Source organism: Idiotropiscis lumnitzeri, chromosome 4, assembly GCF_059441095.1.
Source record: "Idiotropiscis lumnitzeri isolate Australia: NSW breed Sydney's pygmy pipehorse chromosome 4, RoL_Ilum_1.0, whole genome shotgun sequence".
NCBI classification, from domain to species: domain Eukaryota; kingdom Metazoa; phylum Chordata; class Actinopteri; order Syngnathiformes; family Syngnathidae; genus Idiotropiscis; species Idiotropiscis lumnitzeri.
The window spans coordinates 8,906,956-8,925,426 of NC_142394.1; the positions used below are offsets into that span (position 1 = coordinate 8,906,956).

At 40.2% G+C, this 18,471-nt stretch overlaps 1 long non-coding RNA gene across 1 annotated transcript; it reads left to right on the top strand.

Annotated features, from left to right (window-relative positions):
• The first annotated feature begins 10,601 nt into the window (after positions 1 to 10,601).
• LOC148338016 (uncharacterized) lies at positions 10,602 to 17,970 on the top strand. Its single transcript, XR_015842949.1, has 2 exons — positions 10,602 to 10,705; positions 17,496 to 17,970. It is a non-coding gene; the product is annotated as an uncharacterized LOC148338016 (long non-coding RNA).
• Positions 17,971 to 18,471: the final 501 nt, after the last annotated feature.

Sequence of the window (18,471 nt, forward strand, 5' to 3'; positions counted from 1 at the left end):
GGGACATGAACGTGAGCAATAGGAATAATCCGACGCGGAGTAGTCAGCGCGGAGCGTTTAAGTAGCGAGGTAATCAATGAAGCGCGTCTCTCCAGCCATGACGACAAGACAGGAACAGGTGCCGGAAGGAAACGCCCCCACGTCAGCTGAGCAGACAATAACAAAAGACAGAGCATGACAAGAACGGACCATGAGAAGAATAATCCCCCCGTTTTTATCCACAGCTCATCTCTTTTCTGAGTTTGGGCATGTGACATTCGAAAGCTGAGGACTTAGTCACTGTGATGTCATTTTCAGTGGACACCAAATAGCAAAATGGCTGCTTGCTAAATTGGATTTTAAAAAAAGGGGTTGATTTTGCTGCTTAATTTATATTCCAGTAATACAATTATAATCAAAATACTTTGTTTGGATGTTCATGCTGCTTGTATTATTTCTCCGAGCATGCCCGTTATGAAACGTTTATGCAGGTAACGCAGAACTTTCAATTATGACTCAACCAAACTTCAATGCTGAAGAAATCTTTTTTTTTTCTCTGAGACTTCTTTCTGGTGTAAATCAGCACATGTCTGAAATTATTTTTACAAAGTTAGCACTTGTATTTGATCACATTGAACCATGCGGGCATTGAAGTGTCCACTGAGACCGATGCAGTATTCTCCAACACACTAACATTCAACTACAAAGATTTATTTTTTTAGCACAAACACTTGACAACTTTGTATTCTCCCAGGTGAAAAAAAAATCCCATTGTGGAAATACATTTGCACGTCAACCGCAGAGTGATGACGTTTTTTTCCTTTCTTTTTTCACTCACAGCATGATCCAAATGGATCGTGCTTCTCGGAGATAGCCCGCCATCTATTTTAAATGAGCAGACGGCGTCTAATGGAAATTCCTCAAAGTCAAACAGCACGTGCATGGATGCAAACTGTGCGTGTCTGCTCCGCCATATATTGATTGTTACCGTGTTGCTGCTTTATGCTCAGCTCGGTGCATGTGCAACGACTCCCAATGGCCACAGTGAAAATGACGGCGATGGAGTGCTTTCAAAGCCTTGTGTGTGGTACAACTCATACAGCGATGCCGTGACTTATCAGCCTGTGTTCCACAAACACACACACACACACTAAAACACTATTTTGAATTATATTTTTACATTTAACTGAATGAAAATACCATTAATCTGTTCCATCCTAGCAGAATTTTTTTTTCCATCCATCCATTATCTGTACCGCTTCTCCTCACAAGGGTCGTGGGGGATGCTGGAGCCTATCCCAGCTGACGTCGGGCAGTAGGCGGGGCATACCCTGAACTGGTTGCCAGCCAATCACAGGGCACACATAGAAGAACAAGCGTCCACGCTCACACATGCAAACTCCACACAGGAAGGCCGGAGCCGGGATCAAACCCACGTCCTCTGCAATGTGAGGCCATCATGCTAACCAGTCGTCAACCGTGCCGCCCCATTTTATTTTTTGATTTAGACATTGTGCTGCTCCTCCTTTTGTGCACGTCTTGCCCACATGCGGGCAGAAAAACAAAGACCTACAGATGTACACAGAGACAGTCACTCCCTCAGTATACTGCAATATATTAATGGCCATTTGAATATTGTTATTTCTATGATATTGTTTAGGTATTGACACATCTCATTTCGTCCCCCAGAGCCCTCTCAAACCCATCGTTAGCTTTTGCAGACTATTCATTGCACGCAACAAGTCCCCAGCTGAGCTCTTTTGGGCTGAAATGAGATGAAAGAACGGCACTGATTGTCCTCTTCTTTTTCTTCTACTTCCTCTTCTTGCTGCAATTGAAGTCAAGGAAAACACAGACAAAGAGGAGTCTTTTGTCTTTGCAGATCAAAGTCAGCCGCGCAGCCGAGTCCCATCGCCAAGTAATATGTTCTTCTGTGACTCTAAAAGGCATTTTTGCAGTTTGTCACCTTTTGAATCAGCTTGCAAGTCACAAATGGCGTCGTTTGGTTTGTACTATTGAGACGACAAGTGCTCTGGTGTCTAGTTCAAGAAACGCTTTTGAGGTAAAAGGCAGAAACTTTCATGTCATAAATCAAAGCAATAACCAACCTGTACAATAGAAATCAACATTTAAATCCATAAATCAATATCACAGTACTCGCACGCAGAAAATGTAATTGTCCACGGCATGCTAGGTAATGCACATGCACATAGAAATATGCGATACAATAACTGGAATCGTTCCTTGCCAGTTATTTATGATGACCATCACCTTGCACAATACAAATAAACAATGACGGGAGATACGTTGGCATAAAAAGTACACAGCACACAAGGTCAGACACGTGGGCGGTGATCTATGCCAGCTTCACAAATGCATACAGTGATCAAATATAACGAGACTTGAGGATTGTCACAGCCAGACTCTGCGTATCGGTGTTATTAACGAAGCCTTAATTGCTCCCCAGACGCCGTCGCTGAAGTTGTTTATTGTGGATGTGGATGTGTATAATAATAGGCTTGCGATTGGTTCAGGTAAGCGATGCTGCTGCGTCTGGAGAACAACGTCGGTAATTACATGGGAGAATTGCCTGCTTTGAAATTTTGTTTCTGCCCCACACCTGCCCAGATCCCATGACGGTCTCCGCTTCACTGGGGGGTGTTTGGTTCCACCAAGCTCCGACCAACATACAGTTGGGAAAAGTCACAACTTTCACATTTAAATGTCTCCCTCCGTCTCATGGGCAAATCTCGCTTGCTTCCAGACCCCGAAATGTATTTTTAGCACGCGTGAAGGCCGGCGTGATTGGATGACGTCATTACGTTGGTGTGTCGACAATGCTGCGTTCAAATGCGCCCTTCATGCACGACAACTCGCCGACTCCCGCAAAGGCACAATGACAATAAAGGGATTTCTGATTCTGCTCGGTAGTAGCAACCCAAATCGGTCCCTACCCAAACAAGCACAATCTTCGGAACCCATATGTACATACCATACCCGTACAATTCACACTCGCAACATGTAGAGATCTGCCAATGCTTTTGCAACGATGCAAAATATAAATTGCCTTTTCAGATACAGACGAAAAAACACATTTCCAGGTTTAAGACAGTGAGACATTAGGTTCCCGGTGGCCATGAAGACAAAAATGTAAAAGACAAATTGAACCAATTCACAAGTACCAGGGATGAAATTGTGTGATAGTGATTTTATGATTCATTCATACTGACTGGAGAGTCTCATTCATTTGGCCGCCTTCCAGAGTCAACGATTTGTCGTCTTTAGAACAACCACAGAGATGCTTCTGAAAAGCTGTTCCATTGTAACCGCACGGCCCCCAAAAAGTCAATGGAAATGAAAGGCCGTCTCGGTGTGGAACCGAGCTATTAGAAAAGTGTCAAAAGTGTGGTTTCGCACAAGGCGACGGACTGTGCCAATAGGCAGAAATCCCTGAAAATGGCCCCTTCAAACCAAAATGGCAAACTCCCTGCGTGTTTCACAGCATAGTTTTTTTTTTCATTTGGATTTTTTTATTTTTGTGCATCCTGTCATGATGAACATGTTTCATGTCAATACATCTCACTGGTGGCATACTTTTTTTTTTATATAAAATTGGCTATCTTCCCTTGGAGGAGTTCATTTTGACATTAAACTTATAATGGCCGACGGATTGTATATTTCGCAACTTGAGTTTTCACTTTCCAACACTCTATCTTGAGTATATAGATTTAGTGATGGATTGAGTGAATTCACTACGAGGAGTTTGTATGGGGAAAAGCCCTGAAAATGGTGCAAAGTTCACATGCTCTGCAGCCGTTTGTTCAATAAAGCTAATAAACTGACACGATGCCTTCATCTTGCTGGTGTTTGCGGGTATTTCCTCAAAGGTCAGCACTGTCGATACGCAACACTCTCACACTGAAGGCAACAAAGAACTTGGTGCTGAATTACTTTGCACCATGCGGGAGAATTGGTTTGATTTCTGAAATTAAAACCGATTGATTTTTCTACAAAAATTGACTGTGGCGACTCGGCGTTGAAAGACGGACTGGCCTCATTTTCTCTCTGTAATCAAATGAGACAGAGAGCAGCTCATACATTGTCGGTCATTTCAGCACGACAGATTCAAGATGTGACACACGACAGAATTAAATACGTAATTGCCTCACACTTGTATACTTTCCGAATATCAAGCTCCTCAAAATGATTGAAAACTGTCTTGTCATTCATCAGCTGACAACACAACATCAGTGGCAACTGCATCTGTATCTTGCTCATGGGCACCGGGCCACAGGGATTCAAGGACGAACCCACACTACCCACCCTAACACCTGAGCGATGCAGGGATTAAAAGACTAGCCGGGCCGTAATCTCAAATTGCAAATCTCAAAATGATGATGAAATACTGATGCTATGCCAAAAACCGCTCCTTCAAACTGTAATGGTCAACTTGCTGTTCTGTTTTGGGCATGTGTACTTTTTACTTTTGTATGTGTCTTGTCGTGTTAGACTTGTCCATACATTTTTTTGTTTGTGGATGAAGTTGAAATTTGCCTGAAAAACGAAATGTCTGACAGTGATTTCCTGTCGCAGGGGTCCGGCGTGATAGACATGGCCACCACACTAATATTGATGGGTAAAATTGATGTCAACTGCTATTTTTTGATTGTTTTATTTTCAGAGAATCCTAAAAATTATCGTTGTTCAGCTCCCATTAGAAGGTGTGGCTAAAACAACTTCACTATTTATTGTGACCAGTTTGACACATAGAGACAAACAACCATTCACGGTCACATCACACTTTGGACAAGTTATTAACCTACCCTGAATGTTTTGGGAATGTGGGAGATAACTGGAGTAAACTAGGAGAACATACAAACCCCCCTATAGCAAGGATTTGGACTTTCAAGCCAGAAGGCCTAAATTTCTGCTCAATTTTGGTCATGGCTGCTCGAGACTTTTTTTTTTTTTCCGTGCACCTTCTAACTAGAGGCACCTTCTTCCAACTTTAAATCGATCGGTGAAACTGATGTCTGGGGAGGATGATTTAAAACTTTCTGAGATGATCAATAAACTTTGACCCCCAAAAAATGATTCACATGAAGCATCCCCATCAATCTCAAATAGCTACATCCGACTCATTTGGATGAATTCCCTCGTTGGAGTTTGTTACTTGCAATGGCTGTTTCAAAGCAAAATATCTGACTTCGTGTTCAAATTATGGTGAGGATACTTCAAACTTTTTCATGTATCCCGTTATGATAGATTTGGCCGTCGATTGATTGATTGATTGATTGAACATATAAACACATTACAAAATAAAAATGAAAATTGGAAGAAAGAAAGAGAAAATAAATTATCAGTAGACGTCATAGATCAACTCGCTTGACCAGTTCAAAGGGAGTAGGAAGAAGTATGTACTCATCTCGTCCAACCTCTTAGCTCACATATTAAATGATTACAGAGGTAGATTATTTACAAACAAAGAATTATGCCATAGTAGAAAATATACTTCTGTACCAGGTTCCCATGACAACTAAATGTGTATGTTACTCATAATTATACTATAATTTTGTAACACTATATTTTTAAACCTTCTTTGGAACACCGCAAGTGATTAACACCTTCTTAATACATTATCATAATTATTCCATAGATTAACACCTTTAACAGAGACACACGTTTGCATTATGTTAGTTCTTATCTGGATTTTTTTTTTCCAAGTTTTTTTTTTTCAAACAGCTTCATGTTACTGTGGCAGAGTTGGTTATTGTATGCTTTGTACATTATTTGCGCTGTTTTAAATTTGACTAAGTCTTGAAATTTAATTTGATAAATAATGGATGGGTTAGTTCCAGATAACATGAATGGTTGATAATTCGTATAGCTCTTGTTTGAAGTCCATAGATAGGCTGTGTATTTGTTTTCTGTGTATTTCTCCATAACGCCACGCAACAGGTCAGGTATGGCAATAATAATGAACAATATGATGTGTATAAGGATTCCTTTTTTAGGATGTCCTTGGTTTTATAAAAGGATGCCTATAGTTTTAGATATTTTACTAACATTTTCTATTTGTGATTTCTAGCATAATTTTGCATCTATAACAACACCAAGAAATTAAATTTGATTACACCATTTCAACAGAGTCGACGATAATCTTGATTTGGAATTTAATTTGACTTGCGGGGAAAATTATGAACTTTGTCTTGTTCAAATTTAAAGACAATTTATTTGAGTCAAACCATGTTTTTAACAAATTTAATTCATTTTCCACAGTAGCCGGGAACAATATAATGTTGTGTCATCAGCAAATAGGATTTTTTTAAGAGCTTAAGACAAACGGCAAATATCAGTCATTATAAAGTATAAACAATGTTGGTCCAAGCACAGACCCTTGGGGATCCTCAAAAGGTTTGATTTTACGTTGTTTAATTGCATATACTGATTTCTATCATTTAGGTAATTTATCCATTTATATGCCAAACCGCTTATACCATATTTCTCTTTTTTTTTCATTCATGTTATGATTTATTTTGTCAAAAGCTTTTTTTCAAGTCAATATTGATAACATTTGAAACTGGTGGATGGGGAAAAATGTCCGACCTTTCCAGGCTATGCGATTGAGTACATTTCAGGACCCCTAAAATCTGTATATTTTCACCAGGATACATTCACTTGTAAAATGTGATTTTCCAGAGGTACCCCAAAAAGTGGTCCGATAAATATTGTGAGGGTTGTTTGCTTTTGGTGTACAAGAATGTGCAACGTATGATGGTCTAAAGTTCATGACATGAACTTGTGATGCATCCCCGAAGCAAAATCTCCTTTCAGCTGACCCCAAAGCTGACCCGAATAAGCGGTTCCCTGCTGCGACGATCCCCCACCAAGAGCCCCCAACCTTTCGATAGCTGATCAATAAATACTGTATATTATTTCAAGTTATGATGGGAAAATCAATCTTGTTTTTTTTCCAACTGCTTGAGCCGCTACATTGGCAATGCCTCGGAGGACTTGTAAGGGAGAGAAAGTGGAAAGTATTTCAAGGACTGAGCGAACGAGGAGATTAATGGAGCCAGACAAACATGAGGATTGGATGCAGTGGATACCACTCGACTTTTTTTTACTTCGGACAACGGTGTGGAGAGATTAATGTGTCATAGCTTTTAAACTAACAGCTTCCAATCAAATTGTGTTTTGGCTTTTGTTTTTCCACATTGATGCAGCCTTATGCTGCTGTTTACCACAACCCAATACAAAAGTGCTGCTGTTTGTTGATACCCATTTAGCATTTAATCTTTCATTTCATCATGGAGTCATTTATCAGGCAGCTCATGCACAGCAGGGCGATATTATTCATAATTAATAATAATGGCCTGTATTGAGGGAGATCTGCCGGCTGCTTGTTAAGCCGTCGCCTGCCTCACAGACAGTCAGAGATAATATATCTGCAAGAGCAAGATTCATACTCACTCTTCACAAAATTAGGTTAAAAGTATTAGTTTTTTTGGAATTATAGTTAGGTGTGTTGCTACCTGCTAGCTTTAGCTACAAAATATCATGAGGAAAACAGAAAGCAAACAATTCTGATCATGTGCACATATACCCACCATGGACCTCCGTAATTACGATGAACAACATTGGCTAAATTTAGCCCCTCCCTGACATATGTTGATCCTAGAACAGTAGAGAGATATCATTTTAACACACTTCCTTCACACTAATACTTTCGTATTAACTCGTGCTTTGGAAGTATTGCCTGTAATCTTAGGGCGTTACCAAGAGTGCACAAAAATTAATCAACAGCCGCAAGCGGATACGTTTTTAGTAAGTCGATGAGGATAGGTTCCATCCATTACCTGTTCCGCTTCTCCTCACGAGGGTCGTGGGCGAGCTGGAGCCCATCCCAGCTGTCTTCGGGTAGTAGGCGGGGTACTCCCTTAACTGGTTCCCAGCCAAACACAGGGCACACAGACAAACAACCATCCGTGCTCGCACTCATACATAGGGGCAATTTAGAGTGTTCCACCAAACTACTATGCATGTTTTTAGAATGTGGGAGGAAACCGGAGTACCCAAAGAAAACCCACAAATGCACGGGGAGAACATGCAAACTCCTCACAGGAAGGCCGCAGCCGGAATCAATCACACCAACTCTGCACTGTGAGACCATCGTGCTAACCAGTCACCCACCGTGCCGCAACAAATAGGTGGGAGTTCTCTCGAATCTCGGACTATATTGAGGAGCAGAGGCACACAGGGCTATATTCTCTCATTGACTTAAATGGACACTGAAGTGGGCTGAAGATTGGGACTTATATAATAGGCCTGTATGTAAAATTTATGTTCGCACTAAAATTCACCAGGTTTAAAGAATCTGGAGTTATTTAAAGACTTTTTTGTGATAACTAAAGGCACAGATTGGCGCAACCCTGTTAGGTGTGGCTTGTTTTTCTTATCCATCTCAGCCTGGCTATGCCATGGTGGGAAGGCAAGCATTGTAATATGCATTTCCTGCCTTGGTTTGTCGCATTCTATTGTCACCGATGTTATTTCCCACCAAACTTCATATGTATGTTTCTGCTCTTGTATAACATCTCTTTCTTTCTTTGTTTCTTTTTAACCACAGTCTTATACAGTCTGCAAATGTAAGCATATACCCATAGTCACATGGAGACTTAGCTCTCCAGTCAGACCAATCAAATACCGGACCGGTGATTATGATTTGAATAAATCTTGAGCAAGGGTCCCCAACCATTTATAATGGCTGCACGGAGAGACTGAATAAAACATATTTTATTGAGTTGATCAAAGAGGAGCAGCGAGTCAGCTATTAAAGCGCTTTAGCCATGATATTTACCGGATTAAAGAGTATCAGTGTGCTGGAGGGTTATTTTTTAGCCTACCGGGAACAGTGGCATTGCTTTTTGCAGTTGCAGGTGGGTAATATAAAGAAATGTTTAAATACAAGACTTTATTATTTTTTTAAGGGCAGTAACAGCATACCCAAAGTTGGGACCAGCTCACTTAAGTGAAACAAGCAAAGGGATCCCGTCTCCCATTAATTACAACAACTACATTCATCAAATGGGCATAATAGTTTTTATTTGTTTCTATGCCGGTAAGTCAAAGTATGGCGCTATGGATCTAGTGCAGGTTAGACACGCACACTTTTTATTTAAAAACCTCCAAACATGTATTGAGTCATAAGCACAGTATTCTGACTAAATTACTTTGCTTGGGGCCAATATTTTATATTTCTAAACTGCTTTAGCAACTTTTTGTATTGGTATGCAAATGCAGAGTGACCAATTTGAATGGTAATTTTAATATTTTCAGCACGCTAGTGCGCCACTTACTGTATGAGCGGTGTGCATTACTGCCACCAACTGATATTGTCCTTCCACTGCAAGGAAACCAATGTGAATGGATGGATGCTGAAGGTTGCTTACCCCATATAGCTGTGGGGGCCTGGAGAGCGCTCATATCTCGAGTTTTTTTTTTCTCATATCTCATAACACGAAAAAAATAATCAAAGGACGTCTTGTACCTTGAGAAACTCCTAAGTCAAGGCTCATATTTAAGGGGACCGCAATATTTCATATAGAATAAAAAAGAAGGTCTTGTTTTCCGTGTTCATTTACAGCTTACACACGGGTGTGTCAGAAGTGAGAATGGGAAAATCTGCGTATGAGGAAAATTGACTCAAAGGTGAGGAGGAGAATATGGCCCACAACGTATCACCGATATGGTCATAATTGTTTTGTTATTCACCGCTTGCTATCACCCAACACAATCGCCGCCTCTGAAATATGAGCGACTGTTAAACATTTGGCTCCGAAAAAGTATCAGGCGTCCTGTGCGTCATTATCTCGGCCTCCACGTACTCCATCTGCCGTTTAATGTTGCCACAGCAACCACATCAGGATCTTGCTGGAAGAGGAGATCACTCATATGATCAAGGTTGTTACAGAGACAAGCAAAGTGTTTTGATCGTCATAATCGCTACACATGGGTGACATTCAGGCGGGGGGAGTGATGACCCACTGTGTTCGTATCAGGGGAGCTGAGTACACCTTCGAGAGGTGCTTCTCTAATGCCTGACTACAAAAAAGGCAAGATGGAAGACATTGCCCGGAGCGAAGAGAAGAAGAAGGTTTGCACCCAGAATAACCCAAGTGGCCCCTGGCAAAGTGCGGGCGACATGTGGCGGTTGATGGGGATGGTCGCGTCAAATTGTGCTGGCATCAAGCTGCGGGATCAGAATAAGCAGGGTACACACACACGTCTGTCTATCTATCTATATATATATATATATACACACAATTATTATTATTATTTATTTTATTTTCATTTTTTTACATATCGGCACTTTAATGCGAAGTCATCTACTTTCAGAAGGCTCCTATACCGTACTTAACCAGATGTGAGTACATTGTGATTTTTGTTGGATCACAATCAAATTTGTGTCATAAAATTTCCAGTGGAGTCACAAAAGATATATGTCGAATCCAAACTGGAAGCCATGAGTTTTTCTATTCATTGTGGAGCAAATGATTAACCATCGCGTCTGGAAAGAAATCATGCAGTGTTTTCTTTATTTTTGCCACGAGAAAAGGCGAGACAAGTGGCGTGATAACTCGTGACGGCTCACAATGTCCTGAGCATCTGACAGTTCCTGCCTATGCAGAACATCACCATGCTGAAGCAACTTTCCGAACCAACTGTGAGTTTACCTCTTTCACAAGCTCATGGAGATTTATTTTAAAGATGTGGAAAACATTAAGTTGTGACAAACGAGCTACAGAGGATCCCTGAAGATACTCATGAAGGCAAGGCAGAGCAGGCTGGAAAAGTGTGTTAGACTTGCGGGATAGTACTTCAAAGGAAAAACATGCAGTTTTGATTTTAAATACATCTTTTGTGACCAGAGCACTGGAACTTTGGTGAGACATTTTTACGAGACAGATGGGTGGTGATTAATAATCAAAGTACTGACTTTTCATCATAGTGGGCACAGCTTGGCAACAAAGTTTGACAATCCACCATGAAATGTGAAACACTCGTCGCTTCAATATTGGAATAAAACCAACTGTTCTGAGGTCAGAGAAAGTTGCAATTTACCGCTTTGCTTTGTTGCAATCTACTCCGGCGTGCAACGCTCTTCTTGGGTACTGGGTCGCCGGACCTGAAATTGAGCGTGTGTGTGTGTGTGTGTACACCTTTGAGTCACGCATGAACCTTTTCTGATGCCTCTTCAATAATCCCATTGATCTGTTGACTTTCCCCCCACAGGCTTCACTCAGCATGCAGACTTCATTTTCTGAGGTAGCGCACTCGGCTTGAACTGGCCTTTTACCGCAAAAGAAATAAAAGAGTCGGCGCTACACAAAGACATTTGCATACTAAAGCGGTATTATTGGGCGACACAGCCGATTTAAAAATGGCTCTTTCACTCACAAAGCCGCACTAAAAGTTTCCATTGGTGATTGACACAGAGCGAATTGCGAGGCGCCTTCAAAAAAAGGATTTGAAAATATATCCGAAAGCAACAGAAAACAATCTTTATAATCCCTGAATCATAATTGCCATTTTAAGCTCTACATAAAGTATCAACAAGGCAGTTTGTCTAGAGCTTGGCTTATTTTGGTGCAGAAATCTCTTTCATTGCAGAAATTTGACTTTTTAGTCTCTTCGTCTTGATGTGAACTTCACTTGTTGTTAACTGAGGGCCAGGGCTGGCCCTGAGCATCGGCGAACCATCAGCAAGAGGGGCGCCATGTGTTCACCATCCGTATAATTATATTCAAACTTATTACAAATAATTTCAAGAAAAACGAAAGAGTAAATAAACTAATTTTGTTTAGCCCATGTATCAAACGGATGTAACATTTATTGTAACAAGATGACTGCTCTAAATAAAACACATTTAAAAGTGCTACCTGAATTTGAATCCGCTGTCAACCTGAGGTAACTTATAATGTGCAAAATGTATTATGATATATAATAACCGCATGTCACCCTGCGGTTATATCAGGCCGTCCTGGATTTAGCCAAATTTTGATAACTATTTACGCAAAATCAAGAAATCGCAATTACCCGCAACTTTGTCCAAACATCGCAATTTTCCCACAATTACCTTGTAAAAATGCACATTTCATATCAATTTCTGTGTTATTTTGCCTGAAATGGCTCTGTGGTCACTCTGCTAGAAATAGTAGCAGTAGCTGTCTCGAAGGAAAAAAATCCCATGTCAAATGTTTTAGATGATGGCGAATGTTGACCATGTGATTTTGACAGCAGAGAAACTTGTGGAGCAGAGAAAATGTGAAGCATTTACCAGCAAAATTCATGGCAAAGGACCATGCAAACCAATAATTGCACCGTCTGCACATTTATTCACATGCTCCTAACATCAATGAAAATCTGATATATTGCCCACCTCTAGTTGTTTCACAGCACAAAATGATGAGGTGATATTACATTTTACCAAGACACAGTGCACATAATTGAAAAAGGTCTCGGTAAGCGCTCGTTCTGAACATTGCCTCTTTCTTATCAGACCTGTGAAGATTGGCTTTCAACTTGCACAGCTATCAACATTATTCTGTTTGTGACCACACAGTTATGAGAAGATTCCTGAGAGAGAAAGTCATCAACGGTCAAGCCGTTCCGGGTTATCACCAGCTTCAAAAAAAATATTTTGATGCAGTCTAACAGCAGAAAAAGAAGCACTGATGATCCATATTGAGAATAAACACTTTTGCCAGGATGTGTGATGAAACTCCAAATGTTGAAGGGAGTGTGTGCAAATGTAATTTCTTTTCCCTATCATAAATTATTGTATTTCGAAAAATGTTGCTTTTCTAAACATTTCTTGTAAAAACTTTTCTTAATTGTACACAAAATTGTTTTTGAGCAAAAATAAATAAATAAATAAATATAAATAATAATAATAATAATAGCTTTTAGGGAAATTGTCCACAAAATCATGGAGGAACTATTGTTTATTAGAATACATAATGAGCTCACGTGTCAAACAGGTTACATTCATTGAAAAAAGATAACTAAATGGTATAAAACATGTTATTTAAGAAGTGGTACCTGCAAATTGGGCACTGCAGGCACCACAATAGTGCATCACAGGACAGGCGTTGATAATTTCATGTACATGTTCAGCCTGGCAGCCCAGCAGGTGGGCGGGCTGCGCCACAGTTGGAGTGTTTACATCCGACTTAAGTCCCTGCCAATCAAAGTAGCTCCTCTCACTACCTTTAAATGGGACACAACAGACAGTCTCGACTGTGACATCTGTGTTCGGAAGAAGATGATACGTAATCGCATCGATCCATGCCTGAGTGGAGCATTGTCACTGCTCTCGTCATGATATGTCAACAGACACTGTGATAACCATTTCTGATTTAAATATTTATTTTTGAACCTCAGTACCTCTCTGCTACTGCCTCGATGAAATTCATTAAAATTCTTTTTGACCTTGTGCCATATTTAGACGTTCTGAAGAATAATGATTATGAAGGCTCATCTTTTTGTTGTCATGCACACAAAATTTGTTTTATCACAGTGAACACACACTTGCCTGAGATTAACATTGGCTCTTATATAATAGGTTTGCATGTATAAATGACATCAGTACTAAAATTAAGTTGGAAGCTGTGTTGCTGACGACCTTGTTTGCTTGGCTTCATTAACTAGCCACTCACTTTAGTGGCAATTCTAGTACTGCTAATGTGGACTTGACTGCGAGCTATCTAGCTGACAGCAAAGGCATCTTGGGAATTTGATTGGGAGGCATTGTCAGTCATTGCGTTTATCTGATCGTAGCCCGTCACAGACAATTACGGCAGACACTCCCCATTAAGTAACCTTAATATAAAGCAACTCTGATAGTCACCATGTAAATCCTCTTTGCCCTAATTCACTGCACGCTTTTGTTATTCGATGCCACCTTGATGGAGCTGTCTGGGATGCTGAATTACTGTATGCTAAGGGGCAGCTTTGACTTCATAGGGGAGGCCTGGGATGCTACTACTGCAACCATTCTCATCCATTAGCTGTGTCAGACTCTGTCCCAGCTGCAAGAGCGTCGAGCTGCTGACCACGTTACTTTGACCTCGCCTGCAAAGCTGTAGTGACTAATTTCTCCCATGGGTAATGATGAGGGTATTGAAAGCCCAAGGACTAATTGGCAATCGAATGGACTGGACTGAAGAAGGTGTTTGAAAGGATATGACAGTGTTCTCGTACGAGCAAGGTTCTGCTGGTATCATGAAATCTGCCTGGCAACACTAGATAGCAGAATTCTGTTTGAATAAAAACTCTCCACTAAAAATATGACATATTAGATGAATGTGAATAATAATAATAATTATTTGTAATATTATTATTTTTTTTTATTAGTGTTAATATATATATATAATGAAATAAAAGTTTCTTGTAAATATGATCATGATTTCTTGATAATGTTTAGCCAGCAGAGGCCTTGTCCGCCCACCACTGTGGGACCCTAAATAACCGTAATCCTAACCAGAGATGTGGGTCACTGATGGTGTAGTGGTACAGTTGATGGGTAGCGTGGGTTCAGTTCCCACTCAGTCATGGTGTCTGTGTTGGCCAAAGAATTAAGCAAATGCAGGTTAAAATTCATTTTGGTGTTGATAAAAACATTTCAGACTGTTCGGCTAGTAATGCGAGAGGCAATCATGCCGGTCAGATATACTTTGGGTTTGGAGTCAAATCTTTAGAATAGATTAAGGCTTGGACTATTTTTGTTTGCATTTTAAATTTCCGGTTCCAAATCCGCTGGCTGGTAGTTAAACTTGCTGAAAGCAACCAACCAACCTACCACCAGTCACAAGTGTGGCTTCAATTTGCTAGTGAAGGGTCACCTCAGAGTAACACGTACAATAAATATTGTGGAAAGGAGGTTGCATGACATGTTTAAGATAACATGTCTGACAAGCTTGGTACAGAATTTTCTATACCAAGCAAGCGTGGGTGTCCACAACAGGTGAATTGTAAACACACACACTGTACCTGTTGCTAATCTGAACTGGGTCTCAAAACGGTCTGCTTTTGTCTCTCTACACTGCCGGTGAGCGCATCAGTGGGAGCTCAGTGAAGGCTATACTGATTTACACTTTATGTGAATTTATTTAACGAGATTTTCAAAAATGAAGCTCTCAAATTAGAGTAAAGAGATAACATAAACTCAAGTTCATAAATTTGATTGTTTAAAAATAACTCAGTGAGAAATTTATAGTAAAGTTAATCAAAATGTGTAACGTTAGAAGACATAAATTTGTAGCCAATACATTAATTTAGGTGAAGAAATTAGAAGCTATATTTCATTTCATATATATACTGTATTGAAAGAAAATCACAGCTAGATAAAGTAAAAAAGTGATTTTTAAAAATGTAGGCATGGCTGGTGAGCGGTGACCCTATAAATTGATGACTGCCTGTGTTAGGGTTTGGGCATGCAGGTGCACCCAAATGCAGGGAAGCAGACGGAGACGCAATGTAGGGTGGACTGAACGATATTTATGAATAAAAACAAGATCAACAGAAATGGGCTACGATCCAAGCACAAAATCACCAAAGTCTTAATAAAAATCCAAACTCAAAGTAACAAAGAAACACTGGGAAACAAAACACTTTTACAGCACAAGGCTAAGTGACAGCAAGAAGGACCGAAAGAATGCAAGGAAGTAAATTCAGACAAATTGACGAGACGATGAGCAACACCTGGACAAGACACAAAGGGTTGGAAGGAGCTAATTGGCTAACACGTGGGACTGGGATGACAAGCACAGGTGGACCCAATAACTCAAAGAGAAAAAAAAAAACAGACAGAGGAACACAAGGAAACAATGAAGCAAAATTCTAAACCAAAACGAATCAAGACAAAGCATGACAGATAGCTTTAAAACATGGAAGTGAGAGATGAGAACAAACTTCTTCTGGTTTCCTGTCTTTCCTCAGTGTAATACGTAAATACCATAGTGCAAAGCATGCAAATAACAAGGAACATGTCAATGTTCTCCTTGTCAGTGCTGCGAGCTGCTAAAAAGGATTGGTCATAGTTTGGACACCCTAAAAAGAATCTAAATTGAGAATTGTTTAAAATCAAAACAAGCAACTGGAATCATTCTAATTCAAACAATGCCCAACACTACTTTACTTGGTTCTCAGCCTCTCTGGCCGTGACTAAATACTACGCCGTAATTCGAGATAATTCCGTTTCATATGTGCCTTGGCAACGTGAAATTATGGTATTTCATACTAGCGTGTACCCAGCACGACAAAGGTAAAGGCAGCTAGAAACAATAGAGCTAATGTTAAAAAACAAAATGGTGAGTGGAAATCCTGACTGACTGGTAATTTTAGAGAGTTACCAGCCACATTGCCTGATGTTCAAAAAAGTGAATTTCGAACCCTGATTCTAAGCCTACTAATTCCAACGCTAACCCAACTCACCTTTACTCTACCGACCTAAATTCTGATGGGAATGCTGACCATACTAACCACCATAGGTCACCTCAGGTCAATGAGTTTGACATACAACCAAAATCTTAACCCCGGCCGCAACATACGCTTACCAGAAGATGAGCTGTGCTGTGTTAATTTGGCAAGAGCGTGAAGCCATTACGTTTGCGGTGCCTTACCTAATGTGTTGTAAAGGCACCACTCACACACGCCTGTGGTTATTACCTGCTCCTTTCCAAAGGTTAATATTTCACAATGAAACGAGACCCTAGTTTTTACACACCCGTTATTGTACCGCCGCCTTCTCTGATAGTGAAATAATCCATTCTCCACCTGTGGGAGCTGCCTGTCCCTCATCCAATAATGGCTCTGAGCAGCTCCACTTTAATCCTGTCTTTTTTGCATGCTGGTGATACACAGGTGAAGCTAACGTGGTGGTGGATGGGGGGGACGGTCACAAGGGGGCTACTGCAATCAGCTGTGCTTTATTCGTGTTTTTGCACCCGGTATGGACAGTGCTCTGGGAGGATATATTGTGCTACTTGATTGTCAATTTTGTACTAAAGAGTTTTTGCTCCCCCAAAGCAGCATTGCAAAAAAAAAAAAAACTGTAACGATTAAACCTTTTACCCTTTGCGTCACGTGGCCCTAGATAATTTTAGTGTATACTGAAAAATCAGTTTAATTTTCCTTTGGTGGATCACCCGAACTATTTGTTGGCCCGTCTATGATATTTTGCATTTTTTTTTTATTAGCATAAAAATAACTGGAGTAACCCAAGGCAAATTTATGTGGTTGTTTTAAATAAACAATTTGTAATTCTCGTTTAGTTTGCCAGTAAAATTCATGTGGGAGACTCAATGAACAGCTTCATGCTGCTCTTATGAAGAATTGTTCACTGCAACATCCGCGGAATTTCTTCTTGTAATGAAATGAGTTCAGTTGAGTTCACTGTTGTCATGATCCATTTCTGTCATGCCTCATGTTTTTGTTGTTGTTGTTCACTCCAGCACCTGTTTCCTGTCTTGTCGTCACGGCTGGAGAGACACGCCCACCTGCCACCCACATGTTGCCCATTGATACCATGATTACCTTGCTATTTAAACGCGCCGCGCTGACGTCTCAGCGTCGGATTATTCCCTTGTGCTCATGTCCATGTTCCAAGTGTTTACTCTCGCCATTCTTGTTAACTGCTTTACGTGTTTCTCGACCTCGTTTCCGCCCATTGACTATGCACCCAGTCTTTGTTCTTCTCGGCCGTGTTTGCTCGCCAATTGGCTCATCTTACCCTTTGGTGGTAAGCGATTTTCGTTCGGTTTTTGTTCCTTGCCTTTTGCAAGTGTTTTCTGTTTTCCGCGTTGTTTTCCTGGTGTGATTTTTCCACCAGCAATTTATGTTACACTTTCGGTACTGCGTGATTGTTTGTATGGATCTGTTTTTGTATATAGATTTTGCTACTGGAGTAATAAATTCCTTGATCACGAATCTCTCTTCTCTGAGCCTGCGTTTTTAGAGTCCACTCTGCTGCCGGAACAGCAAACCCAACAACTGTCACCATATAGACTACTTGTATCTCAATTTATCTATGTATCTCTATCAAAAACAAACTTGTAGGTCGGATCACACTACTGTAGTTAAAAATCCATTTTGCTAGTTTGGTAGCATAGCTTCGGCCTTTGCAATTCATTAATCTATAAAAACAAGCCAGTCAGCATATGAGATACAGTCGACTGCCGCTATTCATGGGGAAAGGGTTCGCCTGCCAACGAATATATATATATATATATATATATATATATATATATATATATATATATATATATATATATATATATATATGTGTATATGAGAGAAAGAGAGCGAGATTAAATCTCACCAAAAAATCTTCAAACCATTGCTAAATATTTAAAAATAAATTTAAGCAAATCCGCAAATATTCAAACCCGCAAGTGCCGAACCACAAGTATGTGGCGGTCGACTGTATGG